Raw genomic sequence first — 24,333 nt, 5'->3', positions numbered from 1 at the left:
AGTCTTTCAACAAACCATCTGTTGTGAGATTTCACATGAACAACGGTTAAAGTTACTCAGGCTACCGAAGAATACCATAATTCCTCCGTTCAATTAGGCCTAAGCGACGCACCCCAAGCTTCTATCCTTAACAGACAGCCATGGCTATCGGCTCTTCCAGTCTCTCCACTGCTGGCTGTTCCAGTTTAACGGGAGAGAGGAGCAAGAGGGGTTAGGATCGTGTCCGGCCTCTGACGAGCTGTTACCACCACCATCATCTACCAGAAAGGACGTTATTTCTTCAGCTTCTTCTTGCGTTGTCACCCTGGCTGGAGGTGTGCCCACAGGGCTTGCAGCAGGTGAATCGGTCGTGCTATCAACGTCATCGCTACACAATTTCTTAGTAAAACCAAAAATGAATGAAACTGCCTTGTTTTCTTTTTGCCATGGCTATATGATGCTAACTGCAGAATGGATTTTAAGGACGTTGTGCGCCGATTAATGGCCTCCAACGTTTATGTTTCTATTTATTCTGTTATCTAGCTCCCCCGTAGTTCGCACCCTGGTTATAGGTTTACAAAGTGAATTATTGTAGTCCAGCCTTTACTTCAGAGACAAACGTGGTCACTTTGGAACACACGTTATAATGCTCGCCTAGCTGCTAGCGTGGCACGCCCTCATACTCTGCTTCTGACTGGCTAGTAGTCCTCACCTAGCTACTGCACATGTGCGACTCCCAACAAAGATGGAACAGAAGTGAGAGGTCTCACTCTGTAGCTAAAACAGAGAGCTCAACACACAGGGTGAAAAGAGGAGCTGCAGCAATGTGAAGTACAACTAAAATATGGTGTTTTTTTGTAAAATTAAACCATGTAAACCTATTCTGGTATAACCTCTAAATACAATTATGAACCTGAAAATGAGCATAATATGAGCACTTTAAGGATGCTGTTAGCAAGCCTGAGGATGCAAAAGCAAAAGTGTCCCTATTAAAGTGTGAAGTTTGTAGATAATAGATCCGATACTGGTTAGCTGTGGTCCTGCTGCTGCAGTACATTTCTGCTGCACCTGTCACTTCACTGAGCAGCAAGCAGGGAGGGCAGAGCGCTGCGCTGCACCTTTCACACTGCAAGTGTGACTGCATTATGCGGTGCTGTATGGAACAATAAAGCTTTAATGAAGCTTTAGTGGGAGAATGTAGGAACGTACCGCTTGTGCTCAGGGAAACACATTAGCAGGAGCTGCGTTTGGTTGGAGATGTTTCCATTTTTGATGCACAGATGACCTGTCAGCAGAGGGGGGAAAGTTACAAAGTGCATTCACAGTTTATTTACATTCACGTAAATATTGCACAATTTGGAGGAACTTGAATTCCACTGGAGTATTTTAATTTCGTGCAACTCCATTTCTGTGGATAATAACATTGTATTCTATTCTACACTCTCTATTTGTTACAAACCTTGTATCTCCATATTTCATCATTACATTTTTTTTTTCACAAGTCAATGCTATTGGTCTCCCTTTATGTTTGTGAGTTTCACAAATGTTTAAACAGTGACAAGGCGACTTCGTCTTACTTCTTAAGGAAAATAGCTCAATAAAATGTTTTCAAATAAGCTTTTGGACAGTTTTGGACATACAAGGTTTTCACCCGACGGCGACGATTTGTTTGATGGCTGTAGGTACTAGTTCTTTTACAGATATTGTAAAACATTTACATTAAAACATATTCAATAAAATATTTACCCGCCCAACACTATATAAAGTAGATATAATCAGCTCCACTTGCTCCTGCTACAATATTAAAATGTACAGTAAATGTACTTATGCAGGATGTTATGCATTCATGTCAATGTAACGCTCATTAAAAGACCATTTTGCACACTGACTACTTTTACTTTTGACAGTTTAAGCACACGTTTCTAAATCTATAATTTCACTTGAAGCCAATAGAGAATATGTAGAAATTTAAAATCACATTAAAGTTCTACACATATTTTTTACTCCATCGCGTTGGACTTTTAATTTCATCTTACAGCCATCAAGTGAAGCACAGACTTGTGCATAAAAATCTAAAATGTGTGTGTATGTGCTTTAAACCATTAATTAAACGTTACACTGCTTATAAATGATAACAATTAAAGTGCTAATAATGATAATAAAAAAAAAAAAAACTAAATAATAATATTAAAGTGATACTCTGATCATTTTTTTTGGATCATTCATTGAAGAGATGTTACTCTTCCTCACACAGTCACACATTCACACCTTTCTTTTTTTTCCCAGAACACATTGCAGCTTCCCCTGTCGTCCACTGAGCGGCTCCTTCACAGCTACCAGGAGTTAGCTGTGTTGCTAAAGGGCATCTCGGTGGTGAGCTTCCCCCTCCCCGGGCCTCTACCGCCCTACTTATTTACACCCTGGCTGCTTTCATGTGGCTGAGCCACGCTTGTTTACTCCTCACACAGTTTTACCTCGTGTAAACCGCGGCATATGGAGATGTTGTCGCCATATGGCCGTGTTTTGCTGCAGAGACTCACCCTCCCTCGCTCGCTCGCTTTTTCTTGGATGACTGCATGTATGCCGCATCATAACAACATGACCCTGGGTCACTGCCTGCAGATGTTTTTATTACTTCTTTTTCTTTTGGAAGCGGGGTTATAAGGGGAGTTGGCAGTTTTGTATGCATGCTTTTTGGAAGTGTGTTTGTGTAAATGTGTGAATGGGTCCAAGTGATCGTCAAGCAGGAGAGTGGGTGTGAGAAATTGTGGGGGTGTGTGCAAGAACACAGTAGGTGCACTGCTGTTGCAATGCATATGTTGTTGTAATGTTACCGATTTCCAGACTTTTAGTACCGAGTATGGGTTCAAATGTACAGTACATTTCCCTGCCATACGTTGCATTTAATATATGAACTAATTCCATTGTTTGTATTCTCTGAAACTCATTAATGGTTGCTGTTTCACTGTTTAATTTCTCGAGACGAGACGTACTTACTACTTACCAGTGTTGTAGTCAAGACCACCGAAACCAAGTCATCACCAAGACCAGAGTGAATCAAGACCGAGTCAAGACCAAGACTTTGATGGGTTGAGACCGAGTAAAGACCAAGACCAGACCAGTGCGAGTCCCACATCGCATGGCACGATGAAATGTGAACAATGCTAACCATAGGCAGTTCTCAAATTGATCTGAAAGATCAAAATTTCCATGAAAACACCCACAGAAAACAAATTAGGATTCTTCTTCATTCACCTCTTTTATTGCCATATGTGCATAATGAGAAATGCCTTGATAAAATAATCAAAAGGCGATCTTGAAATAAAATCCAGAGTCCTCTTTATCTGAGACTGAGAAAATGCAATCGATGAGACGAGACAGAGACCTTCAAAAAGTGGTCTCGAGAGAGGCCGATCTCGAGTAGCCTACTACAACACTGCTACTTACTTATTTACTTTGCATTGTGGGACACAGTAGGCGAGGTATTGGTCCGATGCATACTGGAGATTTTTTCCGAATCATTACAACATCCGGGTATTTTTGGCATACTGCAGATTTTGGCTTTTGCTTGCACACTACATGCTACATTTTGGCCAAATCAGTACATACTGTTAGTAGTAGAAATGGCTTCAAATACAGCCTTGGTTATTTGTCTTTGTCCCCTGATATGATGTATGTTGTGTTGAATGTTGTCAAAGAACTTCCTGTCAGCTTTTGGCTATAAAGTCAGATGTTAACGTTCTTAGAAATGTGGCTAAAGCTAAAAATAAGAATCCCCATCTCTTTACTTCAATTTAAGTTTAGGCTTAAATTAAGAAAACCATTTGCTTTTAAACCAACAGGATGAACTCACATGATGCTCAGCAGCATTTTTGTTTCTCATATTTCACATTTTGGAGATACAGGGTTTTCGCTGGGCGATATTGGCACCTTTGCATATGGGTTGTACGTGTGAGTGTGAGTGGAAGAGTGTGTATGTGTGTCTCCATGTGTTTGCTCATGTGTATGAGTGACGCACTCTTTGCTGGCCAGAGGACACTTTGACTCATCCCTGTCTGTTGACTGTACTGAGGTCTGGCAGGTCCACCACTGAGAGCAGGGCTGTGCTGACTGCAGCGCCAAACACCCCCTCCCTCCCTCCATCCATCCATCCTGCCCCGGAGGAAGTGATGTAAAGGCTGAACATAATGATTTATTTTCCTCCTTCCACACAAAGATAATCAGATGTTGTGTTGTCTTAAAATATGAAACACCATCTCAAGAAATCTCTTTAACTCTTAATTTTCAAGAGTATTTCTCTTATGCATACCTTCCTGCGTGCTAAAGGACTCCATCTTTGCTTTGACCTACATTCTACCGCCTTGACACTCATCCATTCATACATGTTACTATAGAGATGAGCGTTGGAGGTGGTGGTGCTGAAGCAGACATTGGAAAATGCCCTGAGAAAGTTTCCCAGTCCTGCGATTACATTCTGAGCTGCCGGAGGCTCTGCATAGCTGCTTATACTGCGAAAACCACAGCTCCAGAAATCCTCTCAGCAGCCTCTCACTTAGGTTTTAATGCACGTTTAGCTTTATATATTATGAAACGGGATGGAGATGAGATGGAATGGGATAGAACAGTGGTTTCCAATCTTTTTGGTCCAGGGTACCCCAACAGCTAGATCGATTCCCAATGTATTTTCCAAATGTATAACACTATTCATTATATAAAAGTGGATATTGTTATTATTTTCATACAATTGAACTGTCAATAAGGTCGGTTTGGTCAGCAATTGTACTACTACTACCCTAGGGCTACTCCTTGGAGTAATGCTCAATGTTTCAACCATATGTCCATTACTTTTAGCTAACTATTTCAACCGTTAGCTGAATATATTTCAACCGTTAGCTAACTATTTCAACTTTTAGGTATTTTATCAGTTTCTTCATTACTTTTTAGCTAATCTTTTGAACTGTTTAGCCATTACTTTTAGCTATTTATTTCTACCATTTATCTATTACTTTTAGCAAACCATTTCAACCGGTAGCTAACTATTTCAACTTTTAGCTATTTTATCCGTTTCTCTATTCCTGTAGCTAATTATTCGAACAGTTTAGTCCTTAATTTTAGCTAGTTATTTCTACCATGTATCCATTACTTTTAACTATTTCACCGGTTAGCTAACTATTTCAACTTTTAGTTATTTTATCTGTTTCTCTATTCCTGTAGCTAATAATTCGAACAGTTTAGTCCTTACTTTTAGCTAGTTATTTCTACCATTTATTTCATTACTTTTAGCTAAACTTCTGTGCTTGCTTTCTAACTAGTTTTTTACACCCTTAGGCTACATAACTGCAACATGTGGTGTTCAGGTGTTACAGTTGACTTAATGTTAATATGTGGATATATTCTTTTATTCAAATCATAATTTATATTTTTACAAATAAGTTGAGCAACTCTAACAATATTTGCACGTACCCCTGGAAACTGCAGTAGTATTCCCTGGGGTACAAGAACCCCTGGTTGGTAATCACAGGGATAGAAGTATAAGATCAGGTAGAGAGTCAGTCTGCACTTCAGACCGCCGAGGCTCCACGGCAGCTCGTACTGTGTTGTTCCAGTCTCTGGCCTCTGATTGGAGGGAGGACATGAAAACAGCCTGCAGGGGAATCTAAACTATGACTCAATCACAGAACATCACATCAGAGCAGGACAGCAGAGACAGCAACAAGCTGTCCCACAATCAACAGTGTCCTGACGCTTCGACAACACGACTCATTTATTGGCTTGATTGATTTAGCGAACAACAACATGTACAAGAGATGAAACATCTGTCGGATCAAAGACGAGATTTACGTCACCATTATTTGGTACATGTATCCTGTAATGAGATTACAACAGCCTCAAGAACTTTTTCTACAAATGTGTCCAACATCTGAGATACACCGAGTGTGGTTCCACCATTTAAAAAAACACGTACACTGACAACATGAGCACAAAATAAAGAACACGTGGTATATCTTGTTCAAGTTGAGTCTTCTGAAGACTTGGCTAAGTTGTTTAAATTGTTTTGCGGTTTTGAAATAATGGCTTTTTTTCTGGAATAAACTCTGCCAGGTTTCCCTTGGTTTTCCTATTTTTCATTCGGTTTCCCATCAGGGAACTAACAACTAATATGGCTAATACCAACACTAATAATTATGTGACACTGGCATTGTATCTTTCACGTCTACTATTTTCATTCCAAGAAAATTTGAAAAAATTACATAATAATCTATGTTAACTACAGAACTTCTGGCTTCTATCTTGGTGGAAAAGTCCCAACAGCATTTCGGTTGCTGTCCCAGCGAATAATTTAAAGCGGCGCATGGCGAAGCCTAGTTTAGAATCATATTCATTTTCTATAGTTCAATTCTCAAGGCAGCATAGCAGCACCTGTTGTTTTCTATGTAAATGCTGTGTCTGAATGCACATTAATTCTCCAGAAAAGCAGCAGTTATTATTGAGTTTCCTTTAGCACAATGCTCTGACTGAATTTGAGTTAGAGTTATGTAGTGTATGTCTTGGGCTTTTATTGTGAAATGTAAGAACAAAAGAAATGGATCTGGCATACACTGCCATTGTCAAGGTTAAAAGGAGTAATAAAGTTTGCCGTCTTGGATCGGAGCCTCCGTGTTGTTGTTTTATATTTGAGGAGCAAAAGTTTAGAAAACTCAACTTTGTTCGGCAAAAAAAATTACGCTTTATCATCATACATTTGCGTTCTGCTAGAAGTACTCATGATTTTTTGATTAATCGCACACAAAAAAGACCCAGATGTGTACGGGCCTTTACTCTGAGTCTTGTCTATGTCTAGTCTATGCTAAGCTAAGCTAATCGCATCTTGGCTCTGTCTTAATAGGCCTACTTAACGTACTGACATAAGAGTAACATAGATCTTCACATCTAACTCTCGGCAAAAGAAGTGAATGTGCGTATTTCCCATAATGTCGAACTATTCTTTCTAGTAATATAGTCTGGGACTGCTGTAAACTACAAACTTTCATGTCATAGTTCATAGTTTTTGTGTTCAGGCAGAAAACCTCCATTATGTTTGACGACTGTTATTTAATTACAGTCTAATACGAGCCTCATTAAGTCCAGATCACATCCCCTTATCTTTGGACTTATCTAGCAGACAACGGCGCTCGCTCTCCCACACGCACCCGACAGCAGCCATGTTGAGTACAGAAACCCTCTGGGGAGTTTTACTGATTTCCTGTCCAGAGGAGAGAGTTGGGGAGACAGAGGGGGGACGGGGGGGAGGAGGGGGGAGAGGGAGGGGGGGGGTTGAGAAAGGCCAGAGCAAACAAATCAGGTGTCCACTAATGCCTTGTTGTCGGCTGCATGAGACCTGAGAGTTTGCCCTTCCTCGTCTTATCAGAACACCTCATCCTCTGCTGACGGGCGGACTGAATCCCCAAGGGGATCATTAAAGGTTCATTTCTTCAAGAAGTAGGCTACCTCACATCACGCTGCCCCCTCTGAATCATATCTGCTCGGCCATATCTTCCTCCTCCACATGCTCTAATTTTGCTCTTGAAAAGAAATCTCTCTCTGTTGAGCTTTTTCTTTCTTTTCCAGTTTTCTGTTATTGCATTTTTATCCACAGAAGAATCATCTTTTTCAACCACAATTCTTTACTGATGACGATCTATAACTGTTGTATGTTCCATATAGGGGTGGGACAAAATATCGATAGGGCAATAAATTGTTGTCCTTCGTGCGATACGAGAATCGATGATGGTGCCAAATATCGATATTTTAAAGCTTTAGTGCGTAACTTTTTGATATTAATGAACGTCCGTTACATTCAAGCCATTGCCAAATGAGTTGCTATAAAGCTAATTAAGACTATCAGCTCCACACAACTCTCTCTGGATTTCTCTACAGGAACTTATGTGCCTTTTTAGCACACAAAGATTAAAATATTACAGAATATCAATTGAAATAACTTGCATTTATCAAACTGCCAACTTCAGTGTAGCTCTTACAAAAATTGTATCCTTTAAAAGAAAAAGAGATGAACTCTTAAAGCTCCGTCTTTTGAATAAGTCAGAATACGTTAAACATAAAAAAAAGTTGCGATTTGTTTTGTATAGTTCTTTAAAAGGAAACTTGTTTTGGGGAGAATAAAATTACTCTAGGCTGAGTTTTCCTAGTAACCTTACCAAAAAGTTGGTATAATATGAAAATGGCTGGTGGATTTAAGACAAAAAATAACAATTTATTGAATGAATCAAATTTGAACATATGTGTCAGTGGCTTGTTGATCTTTACATTGTTAGTTAATTTCCTATCCTGGCCTGGGACACACATTCATATGGTTTGATAAAGTACTTATTGGACTTTAACTTATCATTGCACTTACAATAACGAGCGCAGAGTCCTCAATTTAGGTCATTATGTCATCTCATCTCTGGTTTTTCCTGCATCCACTCTGTGTGTTTGTGTGTGTGTGTGTGTGTGTGTGTGTGTGTGTGTGTGCGCGGCTCGATGGTGCCTTCCAGGCAGCTAACCCTAAACATAACCATTGCCGCGCTGCCTGGAAGGAGCCGTTGGGGGCAAAAAACACCAAAGACCATGTGCGCGCATCAGTCGCGGGGGGAACTGAGCAGCCCCGCCCCCGCCTGCTGCAGAGAGCTGACAGGATTGAAACAGCAGCCGCTTCAGCGGCTTTAGAGTGTAAAAACGTTACAATGTTGATGTTAAAATGTATACAGGTTGGCAGGACGGTCTGAAATGTTTTGCACCGTCTTTCGCTGTATGTTTTGTTGGTAACTTCTCCACACCTCTTCTTTCGCACGAAAGGGAAACAATGGCCCAATCCCAAAGTCCAGACTCACAGACTCACGGACTTTGGTGCGCGTTCTCGTGAAATTCGTAAGGGCTTAGTCAATGCAGACTTCACCAAAGGGATAGCCTACCTGCAGTTCAAAGCGGTGTGACGTTTACCGTGGAGACCAAAGGGAAATCCGGAAATTACAAAGGTAAACCATACTGTTTATGAGGTAAACAACAGCATAGACAACAGCACAACACACGACCACGGAACAGAACGGACCTGTTGTCCAGCTTGTAAAACAAGAGTTGGAAAATGTTTTGAATCAGGCAGCCGTCTCCTGTGCCTTGGCCGTGTGGAAAGCAACAAATTTAAAATGAAAATTCCCAAATCGGCAAGTGTCAGCAACATCTTTGTTATTAAACGTCGCGGAGGTAACATGTGATCTCGTGAAGTGCTGTCCCAATCCCATTTATACCTATCTGAGCCCATGTGGCCTCACACACTCACTCACTTAGCACCTGAGAGCAATTAAGTCTGTGAGTCTTTAGTCCTTAGTCCTCAGGGCTCACTTTGGAATTGGGCCACACTGTCTGAGGTCACATACGGGCACGAGGCTACATTGCGCATGCGTCGGAACGTGCGACACACACGCGCTCCGAACCAAGACAAGTTGAACTGAGCGGTTCGGATGTTTTTTCATAAACCGTACCACCCCTAATGGCTGTGTTCAGAAGATTGTGTTGTTCGGTGACTTTCCCGTGCAGAAACTCGAGTGAAGATAATTACCTCTTCTGAAGAGTCCATCATGTATTTTTTATCTTCCGTGTCCTCCTTGGCTACTAGCAACTGCGGTGAGGAGGGGTGGGGGCGGTGCGCGATCACGGAAGGCTTGTATTATGTGGACGCGCCGACAGTGTTGTTGTCATTACTTAGAATTTCTCAGGCAGAAACTACACACTATAGGTTTAAGGAAGCGTTTGAGGAAAAAAACAGATGCCCCAGCCACATTTAAGTCCAAAGTCTGGACCTATAGTTGCTCTATAGTTCTGTAATTTGAATATACAGACTGAAAGACATGTGCTGTAGAATTGAGCTGTTTTCTAACAGTTTGGACTTGCAGTGAATAAAGAGAGAAAACCTGAACTTACTTAGACCTGAAGTCGAGACTAAATGGTGTGAAATGACAAGTGACTCAATGGTGCGAAAAAAGCAAAAAATGCTTTATGACAAGTAATCCATACGCCATTTGGTGATAGCCTACAGGTTGATAGCACAGGTATTTATAACTGAAAGTTTGAAAAGCTTCTCTTTTAGAATCAAAAACGTTTGTTTTCTGTAATCTGAGTGCCTTTTTTTTTTACCATTTAAGGTGAACGAATGGATTTCATGAATCAGCTTTAATTTGGTTCATTTCTCTCCGACAGCTGCCATGTTTTATTCCCTCTGGAAGTAAGCGGACACAAACACTCAGTGATCTGCTGACCTTTAAAGATTTCTAATCGTTTTTAAGTTTAAGGTTTCAGGTCACTCTGGGGTTTGGTGACTTTCTTTGTTTCCATACAATGCACCAATGAAAATAGAGTCCCTCATTAATTATTCATAAATAATCATGAATGATTAATCTGCCGAAAATGGTTTCTTTTAAATGACTTTAAATCTCCCTATGTGCACTCCGTAGTGAGGTCTTAACACACACACACACACACACACACACACACACACACACACACACACACACACACACACACACACACGTTTAATTCAGTGTGCTTGCACAGAATTGATCTCCAGCTGTGCAATGATTGCAAGTTTAGTGAAGATATTGATCTATTGATACTTGAAGCTCTTGTTATGAAAATCCACTGCAGGCGAGCTAAAGCTGAATCACTGCAATAAACACCGGCAGGGACCTTCTGACTTTACACTGAAATTAATATTAATGTCGTACTATAATCTGTCATGTATTCTTGCTATGAGCTGTGATATGTGTATAATACTGTGAGATATATTAAAGGATTATCAGAGCTGTCTTTAGTGAGGGAACAGCTGGCAAACATTGGGTGGATGTGTGCCAACTCCTCTGGCTATTTCTGCAGAGACCAACATGTAGCTTCTGCATCTGCAGTTCCTCCATAGTGTTTCTGCTGAACTTCGGTCAGCGCCGCTCTTTCCGCTGAAACCTACAGACTTGGAATAAAATATTCATCTGCATGGAAATGAAGGATAACTTGAAGAGTCCAACTGGAGAGGTTCGATACAAAACAGCAGACGTGAACCTGTAAACAGTGAGTTCATTCACTTTTCAGGCTGAAAATGTATCTTTATACATGCGCACACACTGCCATTTGTTCAGCAGTACATATTTCAGAAGGTTCATAGTATACTTTATTTAAATCCTATGATTCATGCCAGAAATGCTGAAGTATTCAGGGTCAAAAAAAACTCTAAAACAGAGACCACAGGATACAAAATGTTCCCACCATGATGACATTTTTTGGGCAGGTTAACAGGCATTCAGGGCATAGCAGCAACCACTGAGGACACTCATGTCATGTCCTCTGTATTTTAGGGGATGTGGAGGTTTTTGCAACTTGCTACTAGGAATAATAATAGAATAATTCAACTTTTTGTGATAAAATAATGTGTGGAAATAGTCTGCCGGTATAATAATGACAGATTGTATCAACTTATATTTTATATAACAACCCCACCACCACCACCAAAAAAAAAAAGCATGCTTATGACCATAGTATTTTAAACTCCTTGCTACATCCCAGGTTAGACCAATTCAACTGCAAGACAAACTCAGGGGGACACATTAAGCCTTAACATAAATAATTTATTTGCATAAACATGAATAAATAAAATGCTCAAAAATAGGAACAGAATAGGCCAGATAGGAACCTTTGTCATATCATTAAGGGACAAAATCATATAGAGGACCATTAAAATCCCATTCCCTCCAAACCTTTCCAACCCACGTGGCATTGAAGAGGCTGAAACACTGACAGGCGTCGACATGAACCACTCTTTATCTTACGCTTTATTTACTGCCTGCTGACCCGTGAGGTCACCTATGTCACCATGTTATTTTCCACTGACTTGCTTGTGTGCATATTATAAAACCGACAGACGTGCCGCTGCTACAATGTGAACACAACATGCATTTTTATCTCTCACGCTGTAGCTAATGTTGCTTTTGCAGAGTTAAGATGGTGCTGCCTGTAGCTTTTGCATCAGGACCTATTCATTGCCAAGTAATATGAGCCAGGGCTTGAGGCAGAGCGCTGTAGAGATCTGCATATTATTATCTCTCTTGTTGTTGAAGTCAGCAGTAAGTGATGGAGGCAAAAGGCCTGAGCCACAAAAGCTGGGCCAAGAACAGGGAACAAGCCTCTGCTAATTTCCTGGCAAAAAAACCCAAACATCATAATTAACACGTTAGATGTAGAGGCTGCGGTCGTCAAGGTTACTGATGACACCGCATTATCACTTGGCGCTTATGCATCCTCAACCCTCCCTTCTTTCCTCCCGCTCATCAAGCAGACATTGAACAGCTTCTAAACCCCACCTAAACTCATATTAAACTCCGATTTATTCACAGAAGAGATATTATTTTTTTATTTTTTTTATTCACACACCTTTATTAGTCTGCATTAATCTTGGAAAGTCAATTACTGTAGCATAACAGATGATTACACATTACAATGGGGAGTAGTGGGCCTGGAAAATAATGTGTTATTGCATTTACCATACTTTTATCGCTGTACGCTGTATTCTCTTTTAAAGGGTCGGTTCACTTACCTTGCACGGCAGCTGGATTCTCGTGATATCGCGAGATCACGCGAGAATCACGGGATCACATATCACACTAAAATCCGTCTTGTCAGGCTGTCAAGTAATGTGTTTGTGTCATGGATGTATTATTAGACCTGGATGCAATGTAAATGGTGGAGCCCTGTTCATTCCTATGAGAGTTGCTCAGTGGCGCATCTGCCAAAAAAAGCTTCCGAGTTTACTTCCGTAACATGTGACCACCGACTATGCACAGTAGTGTTTGTCTCGCTGGCCCCGCCCCACAAGTTCCTGTTCGGCCTATAGACTTTACAATGTTGTGACGTCACAGGTTGGTCGCAGAGGGATTGTTCATTGCAATTCCTTGAGTGGCCACAGGACAAAATCAGCAGAGGGGCTGAGCGCTGTATGTGGGGGCCTGGTTTGTGTCCGAACAACAGTAACCCGACCCAATTAGCGTCCTGTGAGGAGCCACTGGCAGCTACGAGCGTGGTTTAGGTGTGAAGGTGGACCTGATAAATAGATGGTTCATCCAGTCACCTGCCTGGGTTTCACAGCATTAAAACATACATTTAGAAATTTGAACAGCATCATGTCTTTCCAGAAAAACAGTGTCCGCTTTAAACCACAGAACTCACTTTTCATAGACTCTTTGGTAGTTCCAATTAATTCTGACCTTACTGTATTTGTGGAAATGCATTTATCTCATGTAGGCCTGCCTCACAAGTCCCAATGTTATTTGTTTACTACAATAAAAATGTTAAGAGTAGTAAGGGCTACTGAAGCAAATTGTAAAAAAGAACTGTTATTAGTCGTTAGCTAGCAATCAACTTCTCCTAATGTTAATATCACAAGAACCCATGTAATGTTAACTCCAATGTTGAATCCTGAATTTTTTAAGGTTGCTAGGGCAATTTCTGAAAAACAAAAATTAAAAACGACAACGACCAGCCAAAGCAAACACAATTAGCATAGTAGCTAGCTAAACAACCAAACAGGTAGCAAGTGAAAAGCATATGGTTTGGTCTTGTTAATAAGAATGCAAATATAGCCTATAATAAAATATATAGGCTATGTTCAGTCAAATGTAAAAAAAGAAGAAAAAAAAGATGTGCAATATAAGTAGCTCCTTAGCTAACAAGGATGACTAATACTTTTGGTCTGCGCATTAATATTTGCATTAACTGTGTGCAGTCACAGGTGCGCGTTTATCAGGAAATTACCAACGGTTTCGAACGCGACTCAGCCAATCAGAACTGACGATTAGATTCTCACCCGCTCCATGATTGGTTAATCGTTTCCAGTTCTTGAAGAATGCAAACGTGGGCTAGTGCCATATTGTCCAATCAATGACTTGGCCACGGAGCACAGCGGACCTGTGTGAGAGCAGTTTGTGACGGAGAGACAGAGGGAGCAACATCAACGCCGTACGTGGAGCGTTTGAGCATCACAGACATCCACCGCAACGATAAAACTGAAATAACGTGACAATACTCGAAAGATACATTTTTTAAAGGCGTCCTCTCACCGGTTTTATACGCTTTTGTTTTAATGATATTTTTTGTACTGGAGGGTAACGACGAACGGGGCTTCACTGCGGCTAATCAATTTTCCTCTTCCAGACCTGGGAATTACAATGAAAAATGTAGGTGACACATTTTCTCTCACAATCCAGGAATCACAATAGCGAAGACGGCGAAGAAGAAAGCAGGTAAAAACAACCTTTATCAGCACTGCTTGTTGCAGAGCTGTAACGTTACAAATTGTCAATTGAAGTGCTGTGTTATTAACCGTGCGTAACTTCAAAGATAGTCACATTTGTAGGAGGAAAAATTGTCGGCGAGTGTCGTATTTACATCATGACATCCTCAGTCGACCCTATGCTTTTCATTGTTATAATACCTGACGGATAATGTTAACTTAGAAGCGTCAGTGATGCCACATTTTCACTGCTAGAGCGCATGTGTGGCACTGCAATGTTTGCGCTTTATTGTTGAGCCTCCATTGATTTATTAAAGGGGGGGGGGGGACTGCTATCTCCACCGCATTTGAGTTAAATTAATACGAGGCACTATTTTCTTGTCGGTTTCTTCAAAAGGGGGAAAATGGTGACGGGTGCCGCATCTATAGGATCAGCATCCTCTCTGTGGAGCCCCTGCGTAAAAGAAAAACAGGTATTTTTTTTTTTGCTGCCTTAATTTCGTCGGTGTTGTGGTGCTGCAGTGTGTTAGACAGGCGAACAGGTTTTTATCATAAGGCTGTTGTCTCATCTGCTGCCATATACGTAGCCTACAATACATTAACGCCTCGGCATAATGCAAAGCCTCCCATTTTATGTCTCACTGTAATGCCCTGAATGCAGCAGCAGCAGCTGCATCCATACATGCAGATTAAAACTGTGTGTGTGTGTGTGTGTGTGTGTGTGTGTGTGTGTGTGTGTGTGTGTGTCATTAGAGTCATGAAGGAAAAGACAGACATGAGTGCCTGGCTCCAATGTGAGCATAATTGCCTCATGCATGCTAATGTATTGGTAATGCAGAGAAACACTGCAAACTAACTGCTCCCCTTCTGCACTGCTGCCTCATGGGCTCACAGGTGCTCAGGCTAGCCTTACCTAACTTGCTGTTGTGTGTGTGTGTGTGTGTGTGTGTGTGTGTGTGTGTGTGTGTGTTAGGCATGCATGCGTGTAGGTGTCTGTGTAGGTGTGTGTTTGCGGATGATATCACCTTGCATTATGGTTGCAGGGCCTTGTGTGGTTGAGGATGTGTTTTAACCAGGATTTTTAGAGCTGCACACCTACACCTGCCTCACCGGGTTACTGTAGTCAGGGTACATTAGAGAAGTGCTTCCTGTCCTCCATAATGAACACACTTAGAATCAGCTACAATTGGCTACATCAAAACAATTCTGGTGTGATACTTCACTTGCAGCAAAGTGACTAATTATCATTGAAATCCAGCCTCAAACACTTTTATAGCCGTAAAAGTGGTTCCGTCTATAAGATGTTGTGAAAAAGAAACATGGTCTTTAAATTGCTTTTAAAGTTGTTTGTCCGACCAACAGTCAAAATCCCAACGATTTTCAATTAACAGATATATAAAAAAAGAGTAAAGCAGCAAATGAAACCAATTACAACTTTGCACATTCTGTTGATAAATGACGTAATCGGTTGTCAGATTTGTTGTACATTGATTTCCTCTGATTAATCGAATAAATCAACTCTGAATGTACGATTTCTACGTCAATTCCTCAAAATCAAAGAGCAGAAGCTTCTTCCGAGAGCAGCTCTTTCAACACCAACGTTTACCATGAACATGAGGGTAAACATCCTTTACAGAAGAGGAAGAGAGAGAGCTCCGTACACCCACAAGTAGCCTCGGCAGACCAGACTGCAGTGCAGCCACAGGACATGCTGCGTTTGAGTGAGGGGCATTGCTGCGATTATAGATCCGTATAACCCTACAGCTGAATGATCACACTTTCAGGCTGTTTGTGTTTCTGCGTACGCCTACCTTTTGAGTAAAATCAACAAGTTCACGCCCACTCTCTGGGGGCTGTTGAAAGGCATTCTGGGAACGCAGGGAATCACTGACTGAAGTGGAAGCAGACGGGGAATAAAAGTATACACTAAGTTGATGACAAAGGCATTGCACATCACAGGTGGATGATGTAAGAGTCTCAGAGTATCAGAGCGGGGTTGCTCCTTTTTAAAATCTCAGCAAAGTACTCAACACTCTGGTGTTTAAAGTCAGCAGTGTAGTCTATTCTTTGATGTTACCTTGTTGCATGATGGGTGACGACGACGCCGGGCCCGCTGGGCTTATTCCCGATGTGGTGGAGGAGGTGGAATCGTCCGCACCTTCACCATCCATCAGGGTTGTTTCATGAGTCAGCTGTGATTAATCTGATCGGTGGTGGTCAGGCTTTTACTGCACCCCTGAGAACGAGCTGGAAATGGGCCGCACACATGGACAAAACGGCCTTGACTGCACCCCCGCCCCGGATGTTGGGGGGGATTTCACCGCCGGCTTGTGGAGAGTCTGAGGTGTTCGCGTCATCACCGGGGACGTGGGTACTAATGGCTGATGGTATTCTCGGCAGTCACAAAGAACCTTCAGGAACAAACACAATTGTATTTGTTCTGTACGGTGACTCCCCCACGGCATCGTTGATGTGAGACAGACATTCATTGTGCGTCTGTTTGATGTGGAAAAAGCCTCATCCAACACCTGTGTGTCTTTTAGACGACGCTTGCTAAAAAGTGCCAAAGCCGTTTGCTCACCTGCTCCACAAAGTGACACGAACGTTCGTTATTCTGCAAAAAGTAAATGCTTTTTTTTTTTTTTTTTTTTCTCATTTTTTTAAATGACCCAATTGTAGCAGACGTTTTTTTATTGATGACATATGGCTGACCTGGTTGGGCTCAATGCTGGCTGTCTCCATGTCAGCTGGGAATGTAGACAATTAACAGTGAAGCACATTCAGAGGCTGCATGACTGGACTTAAAGCTATGTAGACGGAGTCAATCGCATGCCTTATGCAAAGGCAAAGTAGAACATTTATTTTCACTGCCTGGGATTTAAGTGACTCTGTAGGTTTGTTTGTATTTTTGGACGACCTCACTACTGAATGGGGGGAAAAAACAAGCTTTCAGCCAATCTCTCACAGCTTCAGAATATGTGGATTTCTATTGTTTGAATCTGGCACATTGCTCCTGTGCCAACGGCGCCTATAATTTCCTGCGAATAAGAAAAACTCCTGCTATTGTGCCCAGGATAATAAATCACGATTAGCTGGTAGTGGTTTGACAAAAGGGCTAGACTTAACCGCTCACTACGAGATTGTGAAAGGATGGTTTATTGCCCTTGTTGAAGCCACAAGCCCGTATGAAGTCACCCTTGCTTTAAGAAAAACATCTTTTATCATTGAAGCCTATGATCGTTTATGTACACAGTCCTGTATCTTTTGACTTATTTTTTCTGTTTTCAAAATGTTTCGTTTTGCGCCGAATCAAATGTTTTATGGTCACGATTTATCTCTTAAAATCGCTTAAAACTCCAATATAGGGCTGCACAATTAATCGCAATTTTATCGAAATCGCAATATGGACCAGTGCAATATCCAAATCGCAGGGGGGGGGGGTGCAATATTTGTTAAAGGCAAAATATGTGTCAAACCATTCTAAAATAAAGTACTGTGGTGCTGCAGAGACGTCCCGGCCTACAAATCGTATCCTACAGACTAAAGAAAAAATCGTTGTTTGGTACAGATCCTCGCAAAAAAAATCACACTGCAATCTTTTTTATTTTATTTATTTATTTATTTATTTTTTTATGAAAATGAGAATAATAATACAAAAATGATCATTCCCTCCAATAAGCAATTAGATATTTTCCTAATATCGTGCAGCCCTACTCCAATACGAGCATTTTCTGAAACGTAAACGGAGCAATGAAATGGGGAAAATCACTTCTGTAACCAGGACCGTTTTAAAAACACTGAGTCTCTGTAGTACATGATTAAACTGGGACTGTCAAGCACAAGTAGGAATGTCCCGATCAAGATATAGTGATCTGATCAGCTCAAGACGTCTCTAACAACAACCAAAGACATCTAATAGTGTTATGTGATATGACAACATATAGTATGAGATTATCACTTTAACACATGTGAGTGTATTAGGCCATCCTGTATAGGCCTGTGACCATTATTACATATAAGTGTCTGCTTGTCAATTCTTTTACATAATCACGGTTTCTTTGTTTAACCGCAATTAATTGCTAACTTTAGCTGAGGCGTATTACTGGTAATTGTTGATTTTGTTTAGATATGCCAAATTGTAATTATACAAGTGATTATTGGTCGGACTATATATGTTATTATTATTTCAATTGTTAGTTGTTGGCAAAAATCACAAGGGGGGATACAATTAGAAAAAAAATGTTATGATAATAAAGAGACGTGGTTTACTTGGGCTGTGTATTTGTTTTATTACATTACCTGGGTCACGTAACAGGGATATATAACCAAAATATGTATCCTAGGATTCATTCAAAAATTTAATTAGTTAAAAAACAAAAAGTAATAAATAAATATTTGTTTTTGAATTTGACTGAAAGAGCAACGTGATATCATGACTTCGCGCAAACATACACACCACTTCCCTGAAGCCAAGTGGCGTGTTATCTGTACACATTTTGAGCTATCTGCGTGTATGTCTAAGTCAAGGTAATATAAGTCAACGGAGGCCAAACGGCGTTGATAAACGCGCTGAAAAGCGTGCGTCTTCATAGCACGCCAATAACGGCATACCAATTGGCGCGTCACACATACGCCGCTTCGTGAGATCAGTCTGGAAAGAGACAATTATATTGTTTATCGCAGTTATTTCTGAGACAGTTTAGATAACACACTCGACTGTCCTGCTTTTACAGATGTACACTAACCACAGACAGTTACCTTGTTCATGGACTCACAGCGGTGCATCGCTGCAGAATAAATATAGGGGAAACTCTATGGATATTTGGCATTACATTTTTTTTTTTTTAATTAGCTTGTACAATAAGAGGAAACAATGCGCAGTGTCCTTTGCTAGTTTAAAAACCTTTTCCGATCCACTCGCATGTACAGCTTGTAGTAGTTGCTTAGATAATTCAAAGAGTTTTGATGATCATAGTGCGCAACACACACACACACACACACACACACACACACACACAGTGCAACTCCTCAATTATATTCATGTAATGACTTTATCTGGTTTCTTTCCACTACTTCTTTTTCTTTTCCTGGGAAGACTCTTGGCAGGAGTGGTTGTTGTTACAAAGATTGTTTTTGTTGACTTGTTTTGTTGTTGCTTGCCAGTGTCACTGTCTCGGCAAAGCAGAGCGGCCACCAAGTGCCCTCTGTTCAAACCAAAAGTATTTACCAAGCGGTTAGTCATTGCTCTCAGGCCTGGCGTTGTGTACGACCGGTGCGATGAGAGCTGAAAATGCCCTTCGCTGGACCGACACCTTCCTCTTGCTGTGAGGGAGGTGCAGCTCTGTGAGGGCCCCCCCCCCCCACTCATATTTACCACTTCCAACAGATGGGACAACATCCCACTGCTGCACATACATTCCAGCAAAACGTTTTTGTTTTATTTACGCCTTCTGAAGCTGTCGCTAAGAAAAATGACACCACTGTTTCCATGGCAGGGGAATAATTATCGCCCAGATCAGACTGGCAAATGATATCGTCGATAATCTTTCAGAGAAATATTCAAAGTGGTTTCGCAGGCCGACTAACGGCAAATAAATCGGTGTGATATCTCACAATTGTCGTCATTCACAGTGACTATCACTATCTGCTTCACAGTTATGATTGAGAGCATATGGTGTAATAAACTGAGAGTGCATGATGCTGTCAATAACATTTACATATCACACGAACAGTGATTCACCTTGTTCTTATTGATTTAACATTTTCTTTTTCATAGTTGCTTTATTTTACAGAGTTATAATTTTTTTTTTTTTTGCACATTGTGTTTGCCCTGTTTGGTTCACTGAATTTTATTTTATTGCAGTGCTACTTTGTGCTTTGTCACTGTACAACCAAGCATAGGTGCCAGTTTTTCACAAACCAGTTTTGGTTAGGTTTGAGGAAGAATTCACAATTTTGGGAGGAACTTGCCGTCACTCAGGCCTGTCCCAGACTCCTGCATCTTAAACAAGTCCAGTTTGTACTCGGTATTGGTATTTGTGAGGCTTTGTCTGGTTGCTAATACTCAGTCCTTCCAGAAAAATGCGGAGTTTTTTTGTGATTGTTGCGGGCCATAATCCTTGATTATGCGGCACGTTTTCTTAAAAAATGCGATGGAATATGCGTGATATTTATGCAGTTTGATGCGATGAAATTGCGGGAACTTGCAAAAACCGCGGTTTCATCATGGCTTCATCGCGGGGTTTGCAGCTTTTCGATGATGTTCACGTCGCGTAATTACGTCACTTCATAACGTTCACATGGCAACAGGGGAAAATGGCTGCTCTTGTGTGACGTAAACGCAACATTTTTCAACTTCCTGCTAAGATATATGTGACCATTTTTTGCAGCGAAAATGCGGGGATTATGAAATCATGCAAGCCCCGCATATTTTACGCGGAAATCGGCAATTTATGCGGTGCGACGTATTTGAAAAAATGCGGCCCCCCGCATAAATATGCGGACTTTGGCTGATTTATGCATTGAATTATGCGATCGCATAATCGCGTTTTTCTGGAGGGACTGAATACTGCTGAATAATGCTAAGAGTTGTACCTGCTGCTGTTTTTAATTTGGCAAACGTACTATGGATTGTGGAAGCGCACTCAACTCTAACTATTGTCTTTGTCCAGTACTGTTATTATATTCAGCACAAGCCGAGACATTTAGTAACCACAGTGAGATGGGGACCTCATCTCCTCACTAGTTTCAGTTTTAGTAGGAAATGCTTATTTATGTTTGTGGGTAGAAAAAGAAATGGCCCCTCGGGATGAAGCAGTGTTAAAGGCAGGGTTGGAAATGTTGAAACGCTAGGAAGATTTTAAAGTGGCATCTCCTCGGGGCTCGGTCTTACCCCTCCCCCTGCCCCCGGGGCTCCGAGCCACACACAGACGTGCACGAGCACCGCTGCTTCAGAGCAGAGCGGAGAAAGCACCACAATTTGACTTCATGTCTCATTCACCGGTAAGCACACACCTAATATTATCATACCGAATGTTTGTGACATTGTAATGCAGTGCTTCCGACGGCGCGCACTAAGGCAGCTACACACCGGGCTGATAATCGGCCGTTGGGACAGTCTGACGAGGTCAGTGACTCGAGTCTGTTCAGTGTGTGTTCCGTGCCGTCGTCCGTTGGAGGAGCCGTCGGCCTTCATTTTGGCCGACCTGACATGCTCAGTCGGAGACAGGGCAGTCGGGACTCACCCGGAAATGGCAAGCGGGATGAGCGTGACCAAGCCTCTCAAAATCTGACGAAAATCTTTTAAACTGACCTTTGTTGATCTGAAATGAAGACGGATTCAGCAACTGCACGGCCTATTTCTCGCTTCAAATGTTTTCAGAAACACGCTTCGGTGAACTATTTTAGTACAATATGAGATCGTATTCTGAATGAGTCGCCATTGATGGCCGGTTGAAAAATCCCAAATCCGGAAGCAGCAGCCAGACCCACATGACACGTTCGTCCAATCAGCTGCCGGTTTTCAGTTTTGGGCGACAACACAGATCAGCGCCGCCTGCTGTCATGGAGACGTATAACGTCTCGTCGCTTTGGTGTGTTCCGAGGCAATTTTTTTGACCAACTCGGGGAGACTGATAAGTCCAACTGCCTTTTCTGCCAACGGTCGGCCATCTGATTGGTCTGTAACGGCCATTAAACTCAGGCTCGTACACGGGAGGGATAGAGTATGCGTAGCGGGGCAAGGAGGCATTTCATTGGTTCTTTCCAAGCGGACCGCGAGGCAGCGATTGGTGGGTGTTTTTTACAGGATTACAGCAGCTTCAGATGACAGATGTTTTTCACTCCTTTTTTAGTGCCGAAAACGTATTTATTGCTGTCCGGGTGTAAAGACCAATTCAAGCAATATATAAAAAATTTAACATTGGAAATAATTACCAACCATGCCTTTAACTGGTGAACTGACTGTAAGATGTTAAAGGGACATTCCACAGATTAAAACGCACCATAATCAGTTTACTTGCCATGAGGAGTAGGAAACAGAGCATGGACATTTGGACATTTAACAGACAGGAATGATTTAACAAAAGATTCTATCATAATGCATTATGGGAAATGTAGCCCCAGCCTCTGCTGCTTGATTGATTTCAACCATTCTTTAAACAAATCTGTGTTTTGCAAGTTTGCCAACTTAACGCAGCAGTACTCCTTTAACACATGAATCTATTGGTATCGCTCCTGTTGCGTGCGTGCATGCGTGCATGTGTGTGTGTAAATGGGGATGTAGCTGTGTGCAAGTAATACCTTTATATGACCATTTAATCATTCAGCTGTGTTCAGCCTGACACATTCAGGTCAGATTTGTGTCAGATCTTTGGGTCGGGTTGCAGACTTCTACTTGAGACACAATCATCTCGTAGTTGATGTTAAGCATAAATTAAATTTTATTATTTTATTAATTGACAGGGACAAAGAAGAAACACTAGATGGCAAAAGGGTATTTTACAGCAACATTGAACGCAACACAAGCTTACAGAGCCGGACCCAAAGGCAACACTATACAGCGGCAGCGTCCATGTTGTCTTAAAGTGCAGCTAGTCGTTAGCTAGCGTCACGCCCCGGGCTGTTTAAAAATTGCATCGCGGTTGTAATCTTTACACATTTAAATAGATTTTTTGAATCGATTCACGACGCATCGTCACATCCCTAGCTTTTAGTGGTTTTTACTGACCAGATCAAACTTCAGAGCCGTCAGACTTTAAAGAAGAAAACCTGTCAACAACCGTCATCTGTAGGATTATTTAGGGATAGCAATAGAGCTGACTGTGTGTGTGTGTGTGTGTGTGTGTGTGTGTGTGTGTGTGTGTGTGTGTGTGTAATAACAACTGAAACCTACACTCAGGGTGAGGCGAGGTGTGAACTGGGCTGCTTTGGGCAAACTCAGACCGGAAATACTGCAAAGTGAGTCTCCTGATGTTAGAGGATGGCTTTCTAGTGGCGTGTGTCTTCAGGAATTGGGGCAGGCTGTTATGCACGGAGAGACCATGTGAAGTAGGCCAGTTGGACCAGAGCAGAGCAGTAGCAGAGATCCTAAAAGCACGTGTCAATGATTTGTATTTTACCACTTGTCACTGAAAATGAGACAAAGTAAACGAGGCTTCAGAGGGGTGGACACCTGACGCTAACATAAAACGTCGCAGGTTTTACGATGGGAACCGGAAAATCTTACTGCCGTACCATGACGTAACAACTAAATCTTCTCCGTTGTCGAGGGAGTGCAGGTACAGAGAGTTTCAGGATGCTTTGGCATCTGAGTCATAATCTTCAGAGCTTCTAGTCGGGCGTTCCCAAACTCGAGGACTCTCCAAATCGCTGCGGTTATCTGCTTTCAAAGCAGCTTTAAAATGGTCGTATTTAAATACAGTTAGATAACGGTGACCGTCACACTACAGATTCACGGTCCCAGGAGTTAGCTGGCTCTTCCTTGATGCCTTAATTCCTGTCAGTTGTCTGTCCTTTCTTATCTGAACATGTATTTTTTTTTAACATCCGCAGGGGATAATGAATTAGCTTAATTGAATTTGTATTTCCTTATTGTATCTGTTATGAAATGATTAGTTGATGAGTCGATGCGTTGAATAGAAAACATTTGTATTAGTGGATTGGTAATTTTGAGTAATTCATCCAGCAAATATGTCAACAAATATGTCCAGCTGCTTGTTTTTAAAGTGGCCATATTATGCTCATTTTCAGGATCATAACTGTAATTTCAGATCGTACCAGAATAGGTTTACATGGTTTAATTTTCCAAAAACACCATGTTTTTGTTGTACTGCACATTGCTGCAGCTCCTCTTTTCACCCTGTGTTCAGGTCTCTGTTTTAGCTACAGAGTGAGACCTCGCAACTTCTGTAAGATCTTTGTTGTCGGTCGCACATGCTCTGTAGCAAGGTAAGGATTACATGAGCTAGCTAGCTGTTTCTGCAACTTCGACCTGTACAAGGCAGGATTAGCCGGGAGACTTCTTCTAAACAAGGGCATACTTCCAACTT

The 24,333-nt window shown here is 41.5% G+C and overlaps 1 protein-coding gene across 3 annotated transcripts in view; it reads left to right on the top strand.

Moving 5' to 3' along the window:
- Positions 1-13,923: 13,923 nt before the first annotated feature.
- shisa7b (shisa family member 7) overlaps positions 13,924-24,333 on the top strand; it is a 46,593-nt gene continuing 36,183 nt past the window's right edge. For 2 of the 3 annotated variants that reach the window (XM_031294730.2, XM_031294729.2), the window contains exons 1-2: positions 13,924-14,294; positions 14,682-14,757. The gene's annotated coding sequence lies outside the window, so the exon portion shown is untranslated. The remainder of the gene's footprint in view (positions 14,295-14,681; positions 14,758-24,333) is intronic. The other variant, XM_031294728.2, reaches the window with a different exon arrangement.

Source organism: Sander lucioperca, chromosome 16, assembly GCF_008315115.2.
Source record: "Sander lucioperca isolate FBNREF2018 chromosome 16, SLUC_FBN_1.2, whole genome shotgun sequence".
In the NCBI taxonomy this organism is placed as follows: domain Eukaryota; kingdom Metazoa; phylum Chordata; class Actinopteri; order Perciformes; family Percidae; genus Sander; species Sander lucioperca.
This window is presented reverse-complemented; position numbering and strand designations above follow the sequence as displayed.